Raw genomic sequence first — 18,869 nt, 5'->3', positions numbered from 1 at the left:
GTGTTATTAGATAAAAAAAAAGCAATTCTCTTAGTCTTGATTTTTCTTCGTGAGGTCCAATACCACACAGGTCTCTAGAAGTTAAATTTCTGCTGTGATCTAATTGTGGAATGACCTTAATCCTGTAGTTAGCCGCTGGAAACTGAGAAGTTCAAACTTGGTGCAATGCTCTTTAGATAAGTAGGCTTACTTATTTAAAATATTGTTTATTTATTTATCTTATTTCTATTTCTTTGTTATTTCTCTTTCATAGTTAACTTCTCAATTTCTTTTTTTCTACTGGGCTGGTTTCCTAGTGGAGACTTGGACTTGTAGTATTCTGCTCTTCCAACTAGTGTTCTATTTTGACTTGAAACACACACACACACACACACACACTCATATATATATACATATGTATGTATGTATATATATATATATATATATATATATATATATATATATATATATATATATATATATATATATATACGGTATATGAGCACATAAAATGAGACAAATTTATTATTATTATTATATATATACATATAGCCTACATAAATTTTAGACATGACATTCTCGTATTTCATAATATGAAGACCCAAATAAGCCATTAATATCGAATTCAGTATAACTTAGGAACAACAACTCACACCTAAAAGAACCACGTATGAAAGGAGCACCTATCACGGTAGGGGTTCGAACCCATGACTCTCTTCATAGCTGACTGCATTAAGTTATTATTTCCCAAGTACTCAACCTAATAGGTTTGGGTCCGAATGCTAGTTTTGGTATAAGCATATATCATAAATGTTTCATTTGGGGTGCTATTGTAAAGGTATAGCGATCCAATGTTAATGGATTATTTGTGTGAGTGAGTGTGTGTGTATATATATATATATATATATATATATATATATATATATATATATATATATATATATATATATATATAGATAGATAGATAGATATATATAAAAGTCTGTAGCATTTGTAGATAGATAGATAGATAGATAGATAGATATATACAAAAGTCCGTGCATTTGTGTGTTCCTATTATGAGTGCAACCTGTACGTATGCATTTAAACAGATTTCACGAATGCGCACATGTAAATACAGGTATTTGCATGTGCGTATTATCACTATTACAGGTATTATTTCAGACAAGAATACACAGAAGCTGTTACTTACTGTAACGTAGAAGGTATGACTAGGCTTGATATTGATTGGAGCTTTCCTCTCAGTGGGGACATAACGGTAGAACTCTGTGCCGTTGTGGTACCATTTCAGGGAGTACAACTTCCTTGACTGGAGGTCGAAGGAGCAACTGAGGGTAGCTTGACCCCCAGCGAATGCATACAGGGGCACGTCCACCCCCTTCAACAGATCCCCCCAAACACCTGTGGAAAGAAATGAAGTTCATTGAAAACGCATTTTTTGGCTTCACTGCAATTACAGCGTCCGCAGCGGAATGGCGGCCGGCTATTTAACTCCTTGTCTAATTTCTGGGGGAGGGACTGGGTTGCCATTCAGGTTATGTTGGTTAAGGTTAGGCCAGATTTGGCTAGGGTAAGCTAGGTTTGGTTAGATAAGGTGAATAATTGGTGTTTCCATTTTTTTATATCGTCACCCGAGTTGTTAACCTACCCATTCAACCAACCCCCCAAGTTCCTCGTTGGACAGGTCGGTACAGTTCTCGGCTAGCATACTGCTGCGCCCGCGTTCGAATCTCCGGCCGGCCAATGAAGAATTAGAGGAATTTATTTCTGGTGACAGAAATTCACTTCTCGGTATAATAGGTTCGGATTCCACAATAAGCTGTAGGTCCCGTTGCTAGGTAACCAGTTGGTTCTTAGCCACGTAAAATAAGTCTAATCCTTCGGGCCAGCCCTAGGAGAGCTGTTAATCAGCTCAGTAGTCTGGTTAAACTAAGGTATACTTGACTTTTTTAACCAACCCCCTCCCCTCCCTGGCTGATAGTTCACTTCTAATGTAATTAACCAGCACTTAACACAGGGTCATGTAGTATGCCTAATATGCCCTCAAGTAATTCATCTCAGATACGGCTTACGACCAAAGACATCACATCACACCTCGGGTCCTGGCAAATAGCCTCTTGAGCTACACTAAATCGCAAACGTATTGGTTCAACAATAAGAAAGAGATGACTCGTGCACAAAGTAAATTACCTTCATCAATCGCAAATCCCTTGAGAAACACAGGGGTTGAAGTTAGGCTTCGTTTTGTTTTTTGAATAAGAGAGCACTCGACATCTTTGGTGATCTGTTTCACAAAAAATAAGATAGATTAAAAAATGAGGTGGCTTTAGTACTTTAGTGACTGCTGCTGTTGATAACTTTATACTAGAGTATAAGAAACATTTAATCACTGGCCATATGCAGAAATGCTGATTTATTGAATATTTTAAACAGAGTAATATTTTCAAGAGCTAAGAATACTCTCTTTTTTTTTTATCCTAATTACCATTTTTCCCACAATTCTTTTCGGGCTTGAAAATAATCGCTTTATCACTGAAAGTCTTAACAAATCGCCTGAGGTGCAAATGAATTACATAAGTGATGAAGTGAAGGGGGTGATTATAATACACATTAAAGGCATACCAGTGAAAAGATACCGTAGCTAAGAGAAAAAGCCTTTTATTTCACTGCGTCTCAATAAAATATGGTGTATCTGGACTTTCTCTCTCAACTTCCGGTCAGCAATAAATTGTGTGATAAAATGAACCAGTCGTTCATGTGTATGAGTGCAATGAACTAACAATATATACATTCTGTGATAATAAAATGGAAAAAGGGTAAGACTGTATGAGGAAGAATTTTACTGGAAGCGGAATGTGTGATTTTGATTATAAACTGGATTTTTAATGATTTTATAAACGAATGAATTTCCCAAACACTGAAGTATATGAAAATGAAATGGATAAGTGGCCGTAATATATTGCGGGAGGATGAAATGCATCATTGTCGACTTGCACGATGAGGATTGTGATTAAACATGACCTGTGTAGAAAAATAATTGAACTGGCAAAGAAGAACTTAATCATGAATTAGTTTAATCAAGAATTATATGACCATAAATCGCACTGGCAGTAAACAGTGTGATAACATATTACTGGATTCGCGATGGTTTGTATGATGATGAACTGAAGTATTAGAGAAAATTTCATGATGAACCAGATTAGAGTCAAACTAGAGGAAATTAATGGTAGAAAATTACTATGCAGACCAAGAATTTGGAAGCATGATTTTGGACTTAGCCATGATTTGCATGTCATCAATATTTGAATTCAACTTGCTATTCAGTTATAGCTAAGACGAATGGATGTCCCTGGAAATATTCATGCATACATAATCATAGAAATGCGGTAACACTCTTTGCTACAGAGATTCCGAATTCTTGATAATGTGTTGATGCTAAGAAATAAAGTGACGAATCATTATGAAACTGGGATGCTGGTAACTTCTGCAGTGATTCCGAAATGGCCGAAACCTTGAGCATCAATCGGACATAAAAATGCTCAGCAATGACATGCTTTCAGTTTACAGTATTTTACAACTATTTCAGATTATCCAGTTCCTTCCTAAGCACTGGCATTGGCATCCTCAGCCTATCGCAGAGCTATTGGTAGTTAACATATTGTCAAGAATTTATATTCCTCCCTCCTTGTGAATCGCAGGCAATTGATTTCCTAATAAAATCCAGCATATCAGTTAACTAACAGTCAAGCCAATATGGCTGACAAAGAGGGTCTCCCACTTGTTTTTGAACCCAGGGCGCATTCCATTCTCCTGGCCGGAAATGCCCGGGCCTACTACTTAATACCTCCCCCACCTTCAACCCACTACTATAAGAGCACACTTAGATTTACCCCCTTCTGTGGGGTAGTGTTTGCGAGGTCAGATCAGAGAGGTTATAGGTATAATAGGGCGCAAGCCACGCAAAGGGGAGCTAGGATCTTAACCTTTAAACGCTCAAATCTATAAGACTATTTTTCCCTTGACTTCTTGACTGGCGCCAGACTATTCTTTCAGGTATACCTGGATGTGCGAAAACCACGACAGGCCTGCGTCGATTTCGAAAAACAAAAGCAGAGACATCCCAGCCGTATTCCGAGGCAGACGTCTGTCCCCTGTTCTCTGGGTGCTGGGCAACGACAACTCGAATGGCCACTGGCGCTATATTCAGAGCTCAAGTATACGTCCAGGGTAAAGTCTGAGAGTTAGTCTGCGCCAGTAACCACTGTTCCCCTTTTCAGTCTATTTAATCCTTTCTTAGTGCATCTCCAAGACTTTCACATTTTCATTTCTACTCAGGTGTTCTCTTTGTGTAAGCCGCGCCATCCCCATTCATCCTTTAAAGCGCAGTTGTTCAGTATCCTCATAACCTGCAATTAAGTCCCCCCTTTAAAGTGTTAAATTGGGTTAACTAAGATTTAGAAGGTAAGATTGTTCACTGTGCTTTGTTTAGTAACAAGGGAGGTTTCATTTGCCCCCACGTGTTTGTACTAACTCCTGAATTCTCTTCCAGGAGACGACGTAGCCTGCCCAGTTCGCAAATCTATGCCAAGATACCCTTTACTGACTGCCATCCAAATTTCGCAACCATTCCTGGTCGCAGCCTGATTGCAAGAATCCGTTGCCCACACAGAAATCATCTTGATTAACTAATGTCCATTATTCTGGAATTTACCCCTTTCATTGCATTGTTGCCTGTGAATTGATGCATTTTGGGCATATCAGAGTTAATTGTTTTAATGGGAATTTTTACATCTGTGGCCCCTCATATATGCATTGCGTGTCTTTAAACTACTGCATTTATGATCTATCATATGTGATTTATGTGTCTATAAATTGTTACATTTTTGGTCTCACCTACTTGCCCCATTTTCTGTAAATAAACCCCTTTTAAATGTAAAAGAATTCCAATTCCAAATTGGCGACCTTCATTATTTATGTAAACCAAGGAAAATTCTAAGGTAAGTTCCAGTAGTATTCCTTTTGTTCATAATCGGTGACCCCCTTTGCCACCGAAGGCAGTCTATAATAATAAATTGTCCAAAATTCCGTCCCCCCAAGGACCCCGTTTATGACAATATTAATAAGCTGTTGAAGGTTTCAAACAGTAGTTTGTTTGTTTTCATGCATATAACCTACAAATGACCAGTGGCAGGGAGAACTGCATTGGCACTAGATTCTGTCATAATGAGGGATTAGCAATAAACTGTTCGAGACTGAAATGCATCATATGCAATGAATGATGTGATTATGATCTAGGACAACCATGGATGGTGAGTTCACGAATTTATATTACCAGTGAATAATTCGGTTACCTAGTGGATTAGGAATTAACTACATGGGATTAATTGCATTGCCAGTTAATTGTATAATTAGCATTGATTCATTTGAAACTGATTTTCATCGGTATTAAATTGAATGATGATAAAACGCAATTGCTAAAAATGTTTAAAATGAGTTTTATTAACGGTGAATTCTCATCAAATACCGGATTAAAGACGAATTACATTAGACTGGACTTCATCAGGGATTTATCTGGTGATGAGGAATTACTTCCATGATAGACTTACCATATGAACTATGAAAAGCGGATTCATTTGTGGGTAATTTTCCAGTAAACACTTCAAGAATTTCAGTCCTTCTGTCCTCTGACGTTTTTTGATATCCCACCTTGAGTGGTTAGCAGCCATGGCCAATTTACTGATAGGATTTCCTAATACCACTCCGTCTCTCTCAGTTCCTCGTTGCACGGGTCGGTAGGGTTCTCGGCTAGCACTCTGCTAGGCCCGCGTTCGAGTCTCCGGCCGGCCAATGAAGAATTAGAGGAATTTATTTCTGGTGACAGAAATTCATTTCTCGCTATAATGTGGTTCGGATTCCACAATAAGCTGTAGGTCCTGTTGTTAGGTAACCAATTGGTTCTTAGCCACGTAAATAAGTCTAATCCTTCTGGCCAGCCCTGTGGTCTGGTTCAACTAAGATATACTTAACTTTTTTCCCTCTCTCTCTCTCTCTCTCTCTCTAAGAGAGTCCTCTCTGTCTCTGCCAAAATACGCCATCTTCATCCCGAAGGTTTAAAAGATGAGGTCCATCATCCCGCAACAGGTACCTTTGCAACAATCACTATAACTATTCTTCTACATGCATTTATTTTTTTTTACTTTATTTATTTATAAAAACCCATTCTTGGCAACTGTCTATTCTTATTTACTAACACGATGTTAAATTCTCTGTGTTCTCGCCCCCTATTCATTAGAACCCATCACCTCTTAATAGGCGGTTTTATTATTTTCTCCCTCGTCCACTGATTTACTTATTTAGTTTATGCCTCGATGACTGCGTTTGATATTCAGAAAAACCGCTTCTTAATGAAAACTTTTCTGCTTTGTATAATCTGAAAGATATAGCTTTTTTTTTTTTTTTTACCTCATTTTAATTCACTTTATGCTCTGTACAAACTCGGAAATAATTTTGTTGGTGCTTTAGATCCATAGCTTATGTCGGAGAGAAACTAAATTAGAATGCTTTAAGTCATGAGCACCGACCACCTGACCTGAATAATATCCTGGCGCTCCAACAACAAAGGTCATCGACTTCGGGGAACTGATGATCAGCCCATTTCTCTTCTACGGTCCAGATTCCTCTACTGTAGTGATTCTCAAACTGGGTGCCGTGGCACCCTGGGCTGCCACAGACAGTGCCTAGGGGTTCCGGAAGATTGTCATGAATTTTATCTTGGCTAGATCATCTCAATGAACATTTGCAAAAAAAAAAAAGTCAGAAGTCTTCATATAATTATTATCAGTGTGTTTAATTATGTTTATCTAATTCTTCTGATATGCTTTTTGTTTGTACAGTATATTTCTGCATGTACGGTGTGCTGATTTTGGTTTGAGTATGGATAATAAACTTATTCATTAAATAAGAAGTTAATTCATGCGACAAGGTGGGATGGTGAAGAAGGGGTGCCACGGTAATGATTACATTAGTTAGGGTGCCGTCACTGAAAAAAGATTGAGAACCACTGCTCTACTGTATCGCCTTTCAAGGGTGTAGGGTTGATCCTTTATCCCTTACCCAATGCGGTTAGCATGTATAAGTTATTTACTTACCACTGAGACCTTTTAAAGTTCTTTCAGATAATGTGATGATTATAATAACTAATAAGAGTGGTGAATGTTTTCGTGGAAATAAAATCCTTATGTAGAGTTGATATGTGCTCACAAAATATAAATAATAATAACGATAATTTCATGCTCTCCAAAAATACAAAAGACATTGTCATGCATTACACTGTCCGGCAGACTAAAGCTAATCTGCGAAAGGCATCTCACGAAAACGGTCAACGACTCAAAAAAAAAAAAAAAAAGCTAAAGAAAACGGAGTCTCAAGAGCGGCAATCTTCATTGCCCTTCTGGCATTAATAACTTAAGAGTCGGAAGCAGTTCTCCAGCTTTCTCAATAAATGCCCGGGTTATCTTAATTGAAATCACATCTTAATTTCTTGAGAGTGGAATAAAATCGCCTTCCTCAATCTCAGCTTGAAACGTATGTAGTGGGAGACTTAATTCCGCCAAAACTGCGGCGTTCAATCAGGAAATTCTTGACACTTCCGGGATTAGTCTATCGGCTCGCCAAATGGCGTCACGGGCAAAGCTTTGCGCGAGGTCTCTTTGCCTGGATTATTCACGTACACATGTGGACAGCCGAGGCTTAAGTAGAGAGAGAGAGAGAGAGATCATGTGGCAGTACACACAGATATAAAGAATTACAGTTACTAACACCTTGGGATACGCTTTCCTCAGAGATTAACAGGGAACTATTAGAAAAACAAAACGAGGAGATTTCAACATGACATGTTTACACGTATCCCTAAAGACCATGAAATGCACAATTCCTTAATAAATTTGGAGCGACATACAAACTGCGATGTGATTACCAACGTAATACTTTTTTTAGCATTCCAAATAGTCGCTCAAGCATATCCTTAAATCTTATTTTTCCTAAACCTCCACTTCGACTATCCTAACTACTGGATTTGGTTTTATCGTACGACAAATGTCAGTTCACTGAACTTTACTATTACCGTGGTGGAGTTTACTGTTTTCGTCATTAGTAGTATTATTTTTTTAATCACTTTTTTTTAATATAAATGAAATTTGACAGGGAGATGGTCTTTGAATTATTTTACCCAAGATGATTATAATTTTGAAAGGAGCGAGGTAACAAAAAATGACAAAAAATTATCTCTAATAATGTCCAACACAATTGTAATATATCACGTGCTAGTAGTTGTCAATCGCAAGTGAATTCCAGATAACGGGGAATCTCTTCCAAACTACGGAATTATGTAACATGTAGATTTTAATTTCCAATGGTTTCGGAGAAGAGATCAGGCTGGAAGTGACGTGCTTATGTCATTCAAAGACGTCCACCAGTGCTCTGAGCTGGGACTATAAATACACACGCAAAATCGAGAGAAGAGACCATGCACTTCAAACTAAAACTATTTTCTGTGGGACTTTCACTGAGGACTTCCAATAATCTTAATATCGGAACATTTGAGATCAACGGAACATTTACCGACATAATTATACAGTCAGCATGACTGAAAATTGCAGAAACGCATACGAATATCAACCTATCATTTAATGTTATATTATTCACCCATAGGCCAGTCTTAATAGAACCGTAGATTGCAGAACAAATGGACTAATTAAACTCCACTTAAGCTTTAGGCGACGAATAATCAATAAAGTTCCCTTCCCTTTAAAAGACTACAATACGACCAATTCCCGGTGAATCCCAAATGACAGATAATCTCATCGGCACTTTCGAAGCCAGAAACAAATAGGGAATTTGGCAGTTAACCACGAAGTTTCCTTTGGGTCGGCTCTCCTTCTGAAGGCTCTCCAATCAATCGCTCTCACTCTGTCCCTCGACTACTTTAAGCTTTACTTAGCACTAGGTTCAACCAAGTCCTTGTGAGTTCTACTATGATGAGTTAATTACTGATGTGAGAGAGAGAGGGGAAGAGAGAGAGAGAGGTTATCTAACGACGTATCATTGATACAGATCGCAAGTCAGCAATGACATAATAAAACGAGTACATTCATTGACAGTAAATTCGATCACAAAAGTATTTAATTACGTTTTTTATTGATAAAGTTCATAGGCATACACGCACATACACACTCAAACAAACAAACACATACACACATATATATATATATACAGTATATATATATATATATATATATATATATATATATATATATATATATATATATATATATATATATATATGCGTGTTCGTGTATGGGTACGTATGTTAGTGATAGCGTAATGGAAATCAGGGAAATAAATTATATCCGGATGAGGGGTAAAATATTATTTAGCATACATAGGAAGGCTTATGAAAGAGTATTGTACACAGAGTGACACAAATTGAATGACTGAGGGCGCAATCAAGGGAAAGGATAGGCGTTTTGATAAAACGTTTGTCGGAAAATGTTTGTGGAATAGGCTGAGGGGAAGGGCAAAGCTGAACGTAGTGTACACAAACCTAGAGAAACCCACTCATAGAACTGATAGAGCTTCAATGTGGAGGGTGCAGAGGATGTGTGGTGAAGACACTAATTCATTCAGGATGGTCAGAAGTTACTATGACGAGAGCAAGGCTAATTAGTTTACACAGATGGTGGAATGGTTGGTCCTAATGAAAAAGGGTCTCGGATAGTTGCACGTTATATCTGCATGCTAATCTCTTTATGTATGAGGCGATGAAAGGCATCAGGAAAAGGACAGTAGATGAATGAGAAAGTTTTTGAGTAAAAAAAAAAATGGGGTTAGGAATGAGGTGCAGATTTGCAGCTCTTTGTAGATAGCATCATTAACTGGTGGTAGTGAAGAGAAGTTGCAGAGATCTGTGATAAGCATAAAATTCTTTGTGAAAGGAGAAAATTGAAAGTGAGTGTATACAATGGCAAAATTATAAACGTAAGGTAAATGTCAACAATGAAGTAAAGAATATTATTTTGGATGGACTAAGAATGAAAATAGTTGGCTATGCCCATATTTGGGGTGATTCACAGAACAGGGCAAAAAGTATGTAGCAGGAGTTCTACCAAGTTTGAAAGCGACGATAACCAGAAAAGCAGAAAGCGTACTGTTCAGAAGTGAATTGGAAGTGAAGTTAGATGACGAATGTGGTAAAAGAAATAAAGTGGAAGCTGTTGAAATGAATGATAATTGTATGAATAGTATCCGGGGTGAAAGAAGGGTAGAGACAGAGAAGCATGGAAGGATACGAAGAAAGTGTGACAGAAAAGTCGCCGTAGGTGAAAAGGTGGATAAGAGGATTCTAAGGTGGTTCGGTTATGAGGAGAAAATGGAAAAAGATAAGTGTAAAAAAAAAAAAAAACAGACGAAAAACTAGAAGGTGCTGGTTGGATGCAGTAGACGAGTTCTTGCTATATAAAAGTGGCACAATGTGAGGTGCAGGCAGCAGCTATTTAAACTTTTATTCGGGGTTCTTCTATAATTCGACAGTGAATTGTTTTTATGTTTCATTAGAGCCGACCCATAAAAGGGAGGATGACTCATGTGTACAGGAAAGAAAGTAACACGATCTCTGCAAATGGAAAAAAAAGCTGGATTACATGAACGGAGTGTTGCGCCAACACTCCTTTATCGAACAAAAGTGTGAATTTTGAAATGTAAAGGAAAGGAAAAAGGTGGAATCTGTTAAGATGGAATTTCTGAGTTATATCTGCGCAGAAAAGAAACTGAAAAAGAGAGAATTTCAGAGATACAAAAAAGAAATGACAAAAAGGTTTGCATAACAGTAAAGATGGAGCACAACATTCAGAGGTGGTTGCTCACATGGAGAGAATGAGGGATTATTAATATAATGGTGGTGACTGTGCATAATTCAGGATGAAAAATGGACCGAGACAGAGCTGGCTAGAGAAACGTAAATAGTGTTAGAACAGAAAGGTTTTCATATCCAGGACGCACTACAGAACATGAAAGATAATTATTCATTTATATAATATATATATATATATATATATATATATATATATATATATATATATATATATATATATATATATATATATATATATATATATATATATATATATATATATATATATATATATATATATATCTTTAATGTTCAGGTTTAGAAGGGTTTACTACATGTGATAATGCAGTGTCGATAAACACCAACGTCTCTCGTCTTGATGAAGGGAAGGTGTTTGCTCGTAAAGGAGCCTCAAGATGCGACGCATGATTTTGTCAGTCATTCAGCGTGTTGGATAAGCTAGTCTCTTTAACCGATATATATATATATATATATATATATATATATATATATATATATATATATATATATATATATATATATATATAATATATATATATATATATATATATATATATATATGTGTGTGTGTGTGTGTATATATATATATATATATATATATATATATATATATATGTATATATATATATATGTGTGTGTGTATATATATATATATATATATATATATATATATATATATATATATATATATATATGTATATGTATATATATATATATATATATATATATATATATATATATATATATATATATATATATATATATATATATATATATATATATATATATATATATATATATATATATATATATACTGCATAGCGAAGTTGAGGTGGGTTCTGTCAATCCAGCAAACAGCAATTTAGTGCGGAGGAGGACACTTCTTTATTCCTTTCTGGGTGCTTTATTTAGCTGCTGACGTTTCAAGACGTTTAGTCCCATTTTCAAAGCTATATAATAAAAGAAACATATATTAAAAAAACAGACTCGGAATAACATAACATAAAATTATAACATAAAAGTATCAGTGTATTAAAAAGGAAGAGTGTTTATTTACCAAGTAGTGCTGACGGCACAGACCGAGTGACAGTCCGGGTCAGGTTCAGCTTGACGTGAACTCACGAGAGGTATAGAGGTGTTGAGGTGGTCATATGGAGTGATGTATGGACTACCAAAAATTCACAAAAAAGGTGTACCAATGAGACCCATCCTCACATCCTATGACACTCCTAATTACAAGCTTGCCAAATTCCTTGTTCCACTTTTAGCACCCTTAACCACCAACACCTATAGTTGTAAGAATTCAGATAATTTTAAAGAAAGGATTTTACCTCAGGACTCAGACTTATTTAGGGTTGGTATGGATGTCGAATCACTCTTTACTAACGTACCTGTAGAAGAAACAATTGAGATTATTCTGAGCCGGATTTTTACCAACCCAGATACCATTTTTAACAATTTTAATATCACGGATTTTAAAAAACTGCTAGAGCTTGCTGTGCTGGACACAGCTTTCGTTTTTAATGGGAAAGCCTACATTCAGGTCGATGGTATGGCGATGGGATGCCCTCTGGGTCCTACCTTCGCCAACATTTTCATGTGCTCCCTGGAGGAGCGCATGCTGGATGAATGCCCATTGGCTTACCATCCTCTTTTCTATAGTAGATATGTCGACGATACCTTTTTGCTGTTTAGGAATAAAGATCATGTTGATAAATTTCTCGAATATGCTAACAATATGCACACAAATATTAAGTTTACGACTGAGTACGAAAATGAAAACAAACTTCCTTTCCTAGATGTAATGGTTTTAGACACGATGATCATTTTAATACTACGGTTTTTAAAGAAAAACTTTTACTGGCCTCGGTTCTAATTTTTATAGTCATTGTTTTATAATTTTAAACTGAATTCTTTATCTACCCTCTTCCACAGGGCTTTCAGTAAACATCCGACTGGAACAATTTCCATAACGAAATCCTCTACACTCCAACAGTACTTTATTGACAACTGCTTTCCATCCAAACTGTTCCATAAACATCTCTACAAATTTCTAAATAATATTTTCCATCCAAAATGTGAAATACCAACCATTACCTAAATTACGACTATACGCAAGCGTCCCGCTCATTCATGATGAAAATTTCTATCGAGAATTACGGCAGATAATAAACAGTTTTTTTACCAGCAATTGACCTAAAGCTAATACCTTTTAATCCATTGACAATTAGGTCCTTATTCAAACACAAAAAGAGTCTTCTTCCTTTGATGACCCCGGGAGTCATTTACCTATTTAACTGCCCCAGATGTAACCTGGGGAAATATGTCATCCACCCGCAGGTTGTTAAAAGTGAGATTGGATTCTCATCGAGGCGTGAGTTACAGAACGGGTGTTAAATTATCTAATCCAGAATTCTCTTGCATACGTGAACATGCAAAGAAATGCAAATTTGATATTAACTACAAGATTTTAAAATCATAGGCCGAACTCCCAACGACCAACAACCAGCAATTTTAGAATCACTTTTATTAAACAACTTGTCCCCAACTAAATAATCAGACCACCTCAACACCTCTATACCTCTCGTGAGTTCACGTCGAAGCTGAACCTGACCCGGACTGTCACTCGGTCTGTGCCTTCTCAGACTACTTAAATAAACACTCTTCCTTTTAATACACTGATACTTTTATGTTATAATTTTATGTTATGTTATTCGAGTCTGTTTTTTTAATATATGTTTTTTTATTATATAGCTTTGAAAAATAGGACTAAACGTCTTGAAACGTCAGCAGCTAAATAAAGCACCCAGAAAGGAATAAAGAAGTGTCCTTCTCCTAGTACTAAATTGCTATATATATTATATATATATATATATATATATGATGAATAATATATATATATATATACCAGGAAGATATATATAAATATATAGTCTCAGTAATTAAAACCTCATCATCATGATGAATAATATTGCGACAAAGAACAGAATTTAATAAATTACAATAAAATAAAACCTCATCAACAATCTTCAAAACCCAAAATACTATCCAAATATAATAAAAAAATTGTCAACAGTAATTAAAAATATAAAAACGAACGGTAATTAAAAACAAAAAAAAAAAAAAAAAAAAATTAAAAACGAACACAAACATAAAAATATAAAAAAATATAAGGTGAAATGTAAACAAACTAACCAATCACAAACTAAAATATTTAACCACCAAATTGTGTACCTACTATGAAATTACACGATAGCTAGTTGAATACCAGACGAGTTGTTGTTCAATTCGGGTTTCATCCTTTTAATAAAGTTGTCATTTTTAGATGTACAGGTATAAAGAAATAGTGGCAAATTTGAGACCTCTGTTTATAGGAAAAGTACGTTTACTGGCTTGGGATTGAATTACCTCAGTTTTTCACCAAAGTTGTATAAGATGAATTCAATACGCACTTTGATAAATACAGCCTACAGTGTTTGTTGTGGTTTTAATTTTTTTCATCAAGATATGGTCTTTCTCCTGAATTATTTTTCTGAAAACTCATATCCCATTTTTGTATTTTACAAAGTTCTGAAAAATTTTTTAAATGAAAAGTTTTGTCCCAGACCAGTGTACAGTACTGCTAGTAAGGATGTAAAGTACATTAAATTGCCCTACCTTGGTCATAGTAGCTATATGGTCAGAAAAAAGTTACAAGAAATACTTCAGCATTGTTTTCCTCAAATTAGTTTCAGGTTTGTTTTCAATAATCCTTTTACTGTAAGATCGCTTTTGAAGGAGAAGCCTACTCTGCCTGTAGACCTTAATTCCTGTGTCGTTTACTTGTTCACTTGTTCGCAGTGTGGTCTGCGATACGTGGGATCCAGTTCCCGCTGGCTCAGACACAGAATTTTGGAACACAGAGGTCTTTCTATTAGAACTAGGTTTCCTCTTTCCAAACCACCCTTTTCTGCCATTAGGGAACAAAGTTTAGCACAGGACCATCTTATCACTGACCTGGATTTTCGGGTACTGTCTTTTTGTTCAAACAGACTGGACCTTTTGATTTCAGAGTCGCTGCTTATTAAAAGGATGAAACCCGAATTGAACAACAACTCGTCTGGTATTCAACTAGCTATCGTGTAATTTCATAGTAGGTACACAATTTGGTCGTTAAATATTTTAGTTTGTGATTGGTAGTTTGTTTACATTTCACCTTATATTTTTTTATATTTTTATGTTTGTGTTCGTTTTTAATTTTTCGTTTTTTTTTTGCGTCTCACCCTTTTAGTTTGTAATTACTGTTCGTTTTATATATTTGGTTAGTATTTTTGCTGGAGATTTGTTATGACAATTTATTTTATTGTAATATCATTGATTCTAATCCTTGTCGGTTTCTCAGCCTGATGATGAGGTTTTATACCTCGAAAGCTTGTGTAATAAAGAATGTTCTTCCTGGTCTTGGCAATATTATTCATCATAAAGCTATATATATATATATATATATATATATATATATATATATATATATATATATATATATATATATATATATATATATATATATATATATATATATATATATATCGGTTAAAGAGACTATCTTTTCCAACGCGCTGAATGACAGTGACAAAATCATGCGTCGCATCTTGAGGTTCCTTTACGAGCAAACACTTTCCCATCATCAAGACGAGAGACGCTGGTGTTTATAGACATTGCATTATCACACGTAGTAAACCCTTCTAAACCTGATTAATTTTAGGGAAACGGGCAGTCGATCAACGGGAAATTCGTGATAAATAATGGGATTTCCGCCTTATTCTGTATTACAATGATATAAAACCGAGCTTCGTCAAACAATCGAACCATATAACCGAATTTCTTTAAATGCTTTTTCATTTAAAACAATGAGCAAAATTGATGAAATTAGTAAGTCAATAAAAAGTCAACAGTTTCCTCTTAAGATTCTAAGGACATTGAACCATAAGCCGGAAACTTTTCCACTGAATTCTACAATAAAACTATGATCTTGGATAGTTCTAAAATCATGAACCTGAGAGTTCGAATCCACACAACAAGTAACTTCTAGCAGTTGCATTTTTGTAGGAAGAAAAAGTTTAATAAGGAACACCTATTACCCCTTTTTGTCTTGTCAGCATCTCAATGTAACATATTCCCATGATAATGATTGGTCATTACTCATTTTCAGTCATACAGAAAACCGTAATTAAAGAGTATTATAAACATGGTACAGAGAAAGCAGCCAAGATTATGACTCCTGTTACATATTTTGTTTGATGTATAAATATCCTTATTCGTAACATCTTATGAAAATACATGAGAAAATACACTGAATTGTAAGCAAAGTATGATGTTTACTGAACATTTACCTTCTAAATTACGAAATGGAGCGAGATAAGTAAAAAATACATGGCAGACGTTTTATTAAACAACATTAATAATCTCAAAGTATATAATGGGTAATATTTATTGCTTTATTGTTACTGCTTTCTGTCGTGATTTCTTTTATGAATTACGTGATTTCTCTCTCTCTCTCTCTCTCTCTCTCTCTCTCTCTCTCTCTCTCTCTCTCTCTCTCTCTAGGTTTCAAACGGTTTATATCAGAATGAAATAAGGAAATTTCGGGGTAAGATCAAAATCAAAGCAATTTAAGGTTACGTTTAGAAGCAGTTACCAAAATTATGTAGTGGAGTTAAATGTTTTGTCAAATTACTGGATTATCGAAGAAAAACTAAATCTTAAAAATGGTCAGTGTCTTACTGGCCACTTTTGAGATTTTGTTTATCTGGTGGAAGAAGATCACGTATGTTTAAGAGTTTAACGCAAAAGATGATGAAAGAATCTACGTAAGATGAATTATTTAAAACTTCCTGGAAAGCTATGATAATGGTAAATGAAAATGCTCATGTTAATGCTAAAGTCTGAGCATTTTATGCTTTTCTAAATACCTGGAAAGGGAAAATTCTTGGAAGAAACTGAAAGACAGAAGACCTGTTCTGTTTTCCACGACGCTTCCTCAAGTCCCTGAAAAACGAGATTCTATCCCATTTTAGTTTTCTGTAAAAGAAAACTATTGAGATGGCTATTTTTTGTCCGTCTGCACTTTTCTGTCCGCCCTCAGATTTTAAAAACTACTAAGGCTAAAGGCTGCAAATTGGTATGTTGATCATCCACCCTCCAATCATCAATCACATCAAATTGCAGCCCTCTAGCCTCAGTAGTTTTTATTTTGTTTAAGATTAAAGTTAGCCGTGATCGTGCGTCTGGCACCGCTATAGGTGCCAACAACACAGGCCACCACCGGGCAGTGGCTGCAAGTTTCATGAGCAGCGGCTGAGAGTTTCATGGGTCGTGGCTGAGAGTTTCATACAGCATTATACGCTGTATAGAAAACTCGTTTGCGTCGAAGCGGCACATTTTTTACTTGTTTCATTTTCGCCTAACTCTGCACTCCGGAAACTGTACTCCTTAATTAATGAGAAGATTAATTGGTCGAGTCTCTCCTCTAGAAAGATGATAGCGTCACTTCATCAGATCATTGTTCTATGGTTTTAACCACCACGCAAAAGTTTTTGACACTAAACAATTCTCAGCTTATAAAGCTCTTCAATAGGGTTGACAGCATGCCTCATATAAGTCTTAGGAATCCAAGTTCATTATTAACTGAGCTACAAAATACCTTATTGTAATGTCCCATTGCTGTTGACATCCCAAACCCATTACATAAAATTTCTCATAAGGCTTTGTCCGACAAGTTTTCCATTTGCGCCTCCACACTTCCTCTCGCACTTTCTAGAATGTCATTCAGCTTTTAACTTGTTTTCCTCATTCTCGTTTTTGTAAACAAAATGCGCCTCCCTTCCCCCTTTTATATTAGCCTATTCTTTTCCTTTTATCTCACGACTTGCTACTTCTTATCTTTAATGTACATTTGTTGATACTTTAACCACATCATCCTCTGCTGCCGCTCTTCATCTAACTACCTAGATTTTGAAAGTGCAGTTTCTACCAATTTCCTTCCTTTTTCTCACCCAATCTTCGTACCTCGACCCAACCTTACTCTTCAATAAACATTTTGAAACTTTAGTTTATTTCTAACTTGCCCACCAGGAATCTCTTACTATAGAAAGTGGACTTTGTTTCCTAGGTACTGTCGATAAATTTTGATGACATGATTTATTATGCTGTTCTCATTTACAAAGACTTTTTTTTTTTTAATTGGCTGTTCGCATGAAAGCTTGAAATTTTTTTTCCATCCTTCAGGTACCTCTATTCCACCCTTTCTTGACCTTGCCCGCTGCTATGCTATGGATGCTACTCCCTGGTGTCGAAGGCAGATTTCACAACTTTTCAGATACGGTTCCAGTTTCTGTCCCATTAAGGATGGAGGAAACAGTCACTTACGTGACACCTGCTATTATCGTACAGTTCACTTATTTGCTTGTTTCTGCCGCCATGCTATAGGATTTATTGTCAAAGCCCATTTTATCTCGCGTTATAGCCCCCCTTTCCCTATCGATTCAGCGAGATTTTTTTTCTGATTTTGTCACTCTCTCTCTCTCTCTCTCTCTCTCTCTCTCTCTCTCTCTCTCCAGGTGTAAAAATAAAGCTTACTACATGCATAAAATCCTTATCCATTTCCGGTAATTTCAACAAAATTGCTTTTCACATATGTTTAATAAATTCTACTCTAGAAAGTGTTCTGATTTATATAGATATAAAGTAGAGAGAGAGAGAGAGAGAGAGAGAGAGAGAGAGATTTTGAAAGTCAGAAAAAAAAGTGAAGGCGTTCAAACGCGAGACGCTTAGAAAGTTGGATGAATCCTCTCCTGTTTTGTGGTAAGAGAAAGGACTGGTAAAAGCTTACGTAAGTTGTCTAAATGAGAGAGAGAGAGAGAGAGAGAGAGAGAGAGAGAGGAGAGAGAGAGAGAGAGAGAGGTCAAATTAAATTTCTAACGAGGCG

At 35.8% G+C, this 18,869-nt stretch overlaps 1 pseudogene; it reads right to left on the bottom strand.

Moving 5' to 3' along the window:
* The window catches only part of LOC136833074 (uncharacterized), a 379,676-nt pseudogene that overhangs the window by 272,926 nt on the left and 87,881 nt on the right, over window positions 1-18,869 (bottom strand).

The sequence above is a fragment of the Macrobrachium rosenbergii genome, chromosome 51, assembly GCF_040412425.1.
Source record: "Macrobrachium rosenbergii isolate ZJJX-2024 chromosome 51, ASM4041242v1, whole genome shotgun sequence".
Taxonomy (NCBI): Eukaryota; Metazoa; Arthropoda; class Malacostraca; order Decapoda; family Palaemonidae; genus Macrobrachium; species Macrobrachium rosenbergii.
Note: the sequence above shows the minus strand (reverse complement) of the source record. Positions and strands in the feature narration are given on the sequence as shown.